At 37.4% G+C, this 7,859-nt stretch overlaps 1 non-coding gene across 1 annotated transcript; it reads left to right on the top strand.

The window, feature by feature from the left end:
- The first annotated feature begins 7,751 nt into the window (after window positions 1-7,751).
- On the top strand, window positions 7,752-7,859 carry LOC118852456. Its single transcript, XR_005010538.1, has one exon. It is a non-coding gene; the product is annotated as a U6 spliceosomal RNA (small nuclear RNA).

The following is a 7,859-nucleotide window of genomic DNA, read 5'->3' on the forward strand; positions in this document are numbered from 1 at the left end:
AAGCGTCCCTGAATGAAGGAATGAGAAGGATTATATGAGGTCGGAATGAGGAGCACTTGGAGAGATCCTGTGCAAATGCATGGAAACAGGCTATGGCATATCTCCTATGAGAAACAAAACGGCCAGTTTGGCTGAGATGCAGAGTGAAAGAGGACTAACGTACAATGAGACAGAAAACAGAGGTTTAGGCCAGCATGTAAAGGGCTTTAAAGCTAAACAAAGGAGCTTGTATTTTATCTTAGAGGAAGTAGGGAGCCACTGGATGTTTGAGTAGGACAGTGACAAGGTCACATCTGCTCTTAAAGAAAATCACCTTGGAAGCAATGTGTAAAATAATTTGGAGTGAGGAGAGACCAGTTGGGAGACTGTTGCAATAATTTAGGGAAAAGAATATGAGGTCCTGAACTAAGATGGTTTTCTGTATGAGTAGAGAGAAGGTGTCAGGTACCCTAGATGTTATATGGGGAATGAGGGAAGGTGAGGTATAAAGGATAATCCTGAGGTTATGAACCCGGGACATTGGAACAAAAACAGAATCATTTGGAAGAGGAGGGAAAGATAATGAATTCCATTTTGTACATATTGAGTCTGAGACGTATCTAGGATATCCAGTGTGAAATGTTCAATTGACAATTCATTACATGAGACTGCAGGTCAGAAGAGAAGCTGAGACTGGATATGTCTATCTGTGTATTACTTGCATAGAAATGATAATAAATTCAAAAGAAGTGATGAGGTTACCAAGAGAGCTCGTAGGAGAGTAAAGAACTCCTAGGACAGGACCTTGGTAAACACTCACAATTAGTGATGGGCCAGGAAACAACACTAAGGAGAAGCTATCTGACAGGTAGGGGATTTGGGCAAAGGTAGTGTCATGGAAACCCAGAAAAAAGAGAGCGTATGAAAGAAGACTATGGTCAACTATGGCAAATGCAAGAGAGGATGAGACTCAGGAAAAACAATTAGACTTAACAATTAAGAGAACATTTGCAATTTTAAAGAGAGAAGTTCATTTGAGTGACCATTCAGAAGCCAAATTACAAAAGGCTGAAAAGTAAGAGGAGAGAAATAGGAAGCAGTGAGAGTAATCAGCTTTTTCTAGAAGTTTGGTATTCTAGCTTGAAGAAATGGTAGATTCTAATGAAGATTTCCTTTTTCCTAAGAATGGAGGAGATAGTGAGTATTATGAGATATAAAATAATTGTAATTGTATCAAATTAAATTAAAAACAAAACCAATGCTACCAAGATTAGAAGGAAGCAGAAAGCTAGGAAACAATTTTTATAGCAAGTGCATTGATAAAGGCCTCATTTCTCAACTATATAGAGAACTGGGTCAAATTATAAAGAATGCAAGTCATTCCCCAATTGATAAATGGTCAAAGGATATCAACAGGCACTTCTCAGAAGAAGAAATCAAAGCTATCTATAGTCACAGGAAAAACGCTCTAAATAATTATCAATTGGAGAAATGCAAATTAAAGCAACTCTGAGGTACCACCTTATACCTATAAGATTGGCTAATATGACAAGAAAAGGAAAATGATAAATGTTGGAGGGGGTGTGGGGAAATTAGGACATTAATGCAATGTTGGCAGAGTTACGAACTGATCCAACCATTCTGGAGAGTGATTTGGAAGTATGCCCAAAGGGCAATCAAACTGTGCATACTCTTTGATCTAGCAATACTACTACTAGGTCTGTATACCAAAGAGATTTTTAAAAATGGAAAAGCCCCTATTTTCACAAAAAATATTTGTGGCGACTCTCTTTGTGGTGGCAAAGAATTGGGAATTGAGAAAGTGATCATTAATTAGGCAATGGTGGAACAAGTTGTGGTATATGATTGTAATCAGAGGTTCCCAACCTTATTTGGCCTACCACCTACTTTTTAAAAAAAATTACTCAGCACCCCACCCCTGGAAATCTACTTTCTTTAACCCTCTAAAAAATTTTTTTAATTTGCATCATTTCAAAAAAATATAAAGTATTTTTAATGATAGATCTTAAATTTAATAATTTATTTTAAATGTGTGGGTTTTCTCCTGCTTTGTACAAGTCATTAAACACACATAATCCTGCTGATGTACACTGGACTTCCCAACAGCGAGCAACATGCTCTCCTGCCAACACTTGTTTGTTAAGACCTGTTGGCGGACTTGACCACTGATTGGTTATAACTTGCATTTTGTGTTTATTTGGAAAATAATGTAATCACTATTACTTTAACTCTGTTATACAACAGAGGAAACCTATATGAACAGTTTTTCAAAATTTTCTTCTCTTCTTTCCTTATGCTTCCACTGCCCCCTTATTTTTATTCAATGGCCCCCAATTGCACCTGAGGCTACTATTGCCCCCTGGATCATTCCAGCAACCCTAGGGGGCTATATCACCCACTTTAGGAATCTATGGATCATTGTATTTTTCAAAGTTGCTAAATCATTCACAGTTGATCATCATACAATACTGCAGTTATTGTGTACAATGTTCTCCTTGTTCTGCTCCCTTCACTTTGCATCAATTTATGTAAATCTTTTCAGGTTTTCTAAAGTCAGCCTGCTCATCATTTCTCATAGAACAACAGTATTTCATTACATTCATTATTGTATTATGAGAAATGATGAGCAAGAAAACATTGTACACAGTAACAGCAATATTGTATGATAAGGGGCAGCTAGGAGGTGCAGTGAGTAGAGCACCAGCCCTGGAGTCAAGAGGACCCGAGTTCAAATCCAGCCTGAGACACTTGACACACTTACTAGCTGTGTGACCTTGGGCAAGTCACTTAACCCCAATTGCCCTGCCTTCCCCCTCCAAAAAACAAAAACAAAAAAAACTGTATGATGATCAACTGTGAATGACTTAACTATTTTGAGCAATACAATGATTCAAGACAATTCCAAAGGACTCATGATGAAAAATGCTATCCACATCCACAAAAAGAACTGATGGAATTTGAATGCAGATTGAAGCATACTATTTTTTACTTAAGTTGTGGTTTTTATTGGTCTGCTTCTTCTTTCACAACATGACTAATATGGAAATATGTTTTGAATCATTGCACATATATAACCTATATCAAACTGTTTACCATCTCAGGGAAAGGGAAGGGAAAAAGGGAGGAAGAGAATTTGGAACTCAAATATTTTTAAATCAATATTAAAAATTGTCTTCACATGTAATTGGGAAAAAATAAAGTATTATTAAAAAACAAAAGAAGAATGGAGAAGGCTTACATTTTTTGAAGGCAGTAAGGAAGGACCCAGGAGATAGAAAGTGACTAAACATTTGAGAAAGTGAGGATATGACTGAGGTTGCAATCTATTGGAGAAGAGGGGAGAAATGGTACATATAAAGGGGTTAGTTTCTACATATATAAAGAAGTTTATAAACCTTAAATCACAGTTTCAATAACATATATATGTATATACATATACACACACATCCAAGTTGTTACAAAGATCAAATGAGAAAAATATATGCGTATATACACATACATATATACACATATATATATATGAAGGTGCTTTGGAAATTCAAAGTATATAAAAATGTAAGCCAGTATCACATTTCTCAACTTCATATCGCTCAAACAATCAATGAGTGACTATATGCCCTGCATTGTACTAGGTGTACGAAGGATACAAAGCACAAAAGAGTCTTTGATTTCAAGGAGCTTATGACATAGTTCAAGGTTATAAAACTGACACACAGGAAACAGAGAACTACAATGTATAGTATTAATTATCAGTTTAATAGAAGTACAAGAGAGGGAAGTACCACTGCTGACTGGAATAGTTTGACATTTTAAGGAACAGGTAAACCTTGAGCTGGATATAAAAGGAAGAGTAGGATTTAGAGTGGTAGATGTCAGGATCCCCATGCCAAGACCACCCCTCTCTTTTTACTCTACCATTAGGAGACACCCCATTTTGCAGAGCTAAGGCCCAGCAAGCAAGCTGTGCCCTGACCTTGGCATAACAACAATCCTTTGTGCTCACCCTCTGGATGAACTAAGCCACAGTAAAATCCCAGAATTGTTTCACACCAGCACCAGGGGATCCCTGAGCTTGGACAAGTATCTACGGAAACCATGTTCTGGTTGTGAAGCCCTGCTATGAATCAAACTTGTCATCAGGGCTACAGCTCACTACCTAGCCACTAGTATATGCACAGAGATTTGCTAAGGACTAAGATCGCATAGGACTAATTCATGAAATCTTGTGCTGAAGTATGATGGAAGCATAACTCATATGTTGAGCAGCAACCTCATACAACAGTGAGAAACATCGGAAGGAAAACCAAATCCTGGCAAAAGATCCAACTAAGCAAAGTCATCTGGAAGACATCCAGGGAAGAAAAGAGAAGGTCATCGAGCAAATAACAAACAAAAATAAAAAAATCTCTAAAGATTTTAAAAACAAACTGAATTCAACACATTTATACTATAACGTCAGAGTCATGGATGTAATTCTCAAGAGAGTGGAAATGGCACCTGTGGTAACAGCAGCACCTGTCTAATGCAGGCTGAGCTAGCCCTTTAAGTAAGTGGGAAGGATGTTTGCCTTCTTTGCCATCTGATCCATACAAGGCCCTATCTATAGGAGTTGGCGTCAAAGGCTTTAGAGGACTTTCCATTGCCCTGCCCTGTGGGGACGCCTTTCTAACCTAGCCTGGCTGGTTGACATGGTAAATTCAAAGGCACAGAGGAAGAGTTTTTTAAATTAATTTTTTTTCAATTATCAAGCATTTATTTTCCTCCCTCCCATCTGCCCCATCTTAAAAGAAAAAGAAACCCCTTTACAAATAGTGAAGAAAAAACAAATTCCCATATTGGCCACGTTCATAAATGTGTCTGATTCTGTATGTTAATCCGTCACCTCTTGGTCAGAAGGGGTGGGTAACATTCTTCATCCTCCCTCCTCTGGCATTTTGGCTGATCACTGAATTAATCAGCGTTCTGAAGTCTTTCAAAATTGTTAGTTTTTTACAGTGTTAGCATTACAGCTACAATTTGCCAGTTGTTCTCACTACATTCTGCATCAGTGACCACGCTTATTTCTGGATGTGGTAGTTAAGACTATGCCTTGCTTTAGGAGCTCAGGGGTAACAGCTCAGTCTTCTAGACATTGCATTTAAGTTTTAGCCTCAGCCAAACCTCTTGTTTCTTTCTGCACAGTCCCAAATACCGTCTTGGATCTATCCCTTCTTGTTACCTTTACAGTCCCCAGTGAGGAAATGGTAGGAAGGCATAGAAAGGCTCCCTCTAGACTCTGCCCCACTAACGAAGAGATCCCTTCCCCCATCTATGGGCCCTGGAGAGAATGGATTCAAACTTAAAAAAGCTGCTACAAAACATCCTCTACCCTAATCTTGGTGAAGGGAGGTAGGTATCCTTCCAGCTAGCAGGGTATCCAGTGAAGACAGTCCCAGGTGGATATCTCCAGTGGATTCCTGAGAATGCAAAGGGCCCAAAGGTTTATCTCAGATGACCACATTTATTCACATGTAACACAGTGGCAATTCAGGAATCACTGCACTGACCTTTGCCATTCTCTGTTCTGTATCTACTTCCGGTTTGCCCTGGTTCACCGTAGTGGGGTTAACCAACTTCTCAACTGGAGAACTAGGCTCCCAGAGGCCAGATCTACCCCCACCTCAGATTCGTGAGTAATAATTCTATTTTTAGCCCTAATCTAAGGAGTCCTCCCTCACAGGGGTAGAGGAAATAAAAAGGTACCCAGAGTACAAACATGAATCAGGAAAGGAACAGGCAGTTTTATTCTGACACAGAAATGAAATGTTAAGCAATAAAGACTCATAGAATGATTATCGTCAGTTATGAGGTAATATTCAAACCTGACTGAAATATTTGTAACTGAGTTTATCGTGAGCTATTTTATATCTCACTTCCACTAAATACAGTCCAATCAGTGCCACACAGACTTTTTTCTTCATATCGTTGTCTCTGTGTCTCTGTCTCTGTCTCTGTTTCTCTCTCTCTTTCTCTCTGTGTGACTTTATTGGCTAGTCTGCCTCTGCCACTTTCTTCCACAACTACTTTGACATTGAATATCCCCTTGCTAGAGCCTTCAGGAAAAAGAGGAAGATGCCAGTTGCCTTTTGACATCTCACAAAACCCCATATCAAAGAAAAAAAAGATACAAACAAAACCTGACGCCCAGACAAAAGGTTTATCTTTTACAGTCCAGTTGGAGGAAAGGCATCCCTCCTACCAACTCCCTGGAGATGAGAAAGGTTCACAGGAGAATTCTATCAAACTTTTAAAGAACAATTAGTGCCCGTACTTCACAAACTACTTTCAAAAACTGAGAAAAGAATGAACCTTACCAGAATCCTTTTATGAGACAAATAGAGTCCTAATACCTAAACCAGGGAAAGGTAAAACAAAACAAAACAAAAAACTATAGGCCAATATTATTCATAAATATTGACTCAAAAAATTTAAACAATATCATATCAGGTTACAACATTTTATCCAAGAACTCATTCATTATGATCAAGTGGAATTTACACTAGGGATACAAGGATGGATTAACAGTAGGAACACAATCAACATAATCATATTAAAAACCAAACCATCCAAAACCACATGATCATCTCAATAGATGCAGAAAAAACCTCAAAGTACACCACTCTTTTATGCTAAAAACCCTGCAAGGTATCCATTACAAAAACATGCATAGTGAAGCAAACTAGTTTCCATATTGGACATGTCAAAAATTAATATTTCATTCTACATATTTAGTCCATTACTTTTTTGTTGGAAGGGAGTAGCATTCCTCAGATATGGAGGGACCTTTTTGTAAAATCGTAAAACACATCTTTCTAAAACCAAAAGCCAGTATTATACTCATTGAGGATAAACTAAAACATTTTCCAATAAATACGGGAGAGAAACAAGAACGCCCATTCTCCTCAGTATTACTTGAGATGGTTCTGGAAATGCTCACAATAGCAAAAAGAAAAGAAATTAAAGGAATAAACATAAGTAAAGAAGAGATAAAACTATACCTGTTTGCTGCCAATCCGATGGTTTACTTGGAAAATTCTAGGGATTTAGCAAAGATACTAATTGAGACAATTAACAGTGTCAGCAAAGTTGCAGGCTACAAAATAAATCCTTAAAAACCAAAGGCACTTCTATATAATAATAACAAAACACAATACTCAATAACAGAAATGGAAATCTAATTCCATATAACTACAAAATTCATAAAATATCTGAGTATCAATCTCCCAAATCACACAAAACACTTCTATAGATTCAATTACAAAATGATCCTTAAAGAAATAAAAATCAACTTGGATAAGCTAGAGGTATATTCAGTGCCTGAACGATGATAATGTAATAAAAAATGGCAATACTACCAAAATCAATTTATATCTTTAATGCTATAGTAATCAAATTACCAAGGAGATGCTTTACAGAACTTGATAAATTAATACATTTGGAAAAACAAAAGATCTAGAACATCAAGGGAAATGATGGAATAGCACTTCCAGACCTCACATTATATTATAAAGCAGCAGTCGTCAAAACCATCTGACATAGAGAGATAGACCAATAGAACAGACTGGACCAGGAAGATTCAGAAACAACAAAACTCAATCACCCAGTATCTGACAAAGTGGAAGACATAAATTTCCTAGAGAAAAACTCCATATTTGATTAAAAAAAAAACTATTGGGAAAACGAGAAATCAGTCTGGTAGAAGTTAGGCTTAAGTGTTCGCTTCAGCAGCACATATACTAAAATTGGAATGATACAGAGAAGATTATCATGGCCCCTGCACGAGAAATTGAGCTTAGACCAAAACCTTATACCACATTCCA

Source organism: Trichosurus vulpecula, chromosome 5 (assembly GCF_011100635.1).
Source record: "Trichosurus vulpecula isolate mTriVul1 chromosome 5, mTriVul1.pri, whole genome shotgun sequence".
Classification (NCBI taxonomy): Eukaryota; Metazoa; Chordata; class Mammalia; order Diprotodontia; family Phalangeridae; genus Trichosurus; species Trichosurus vulpecula.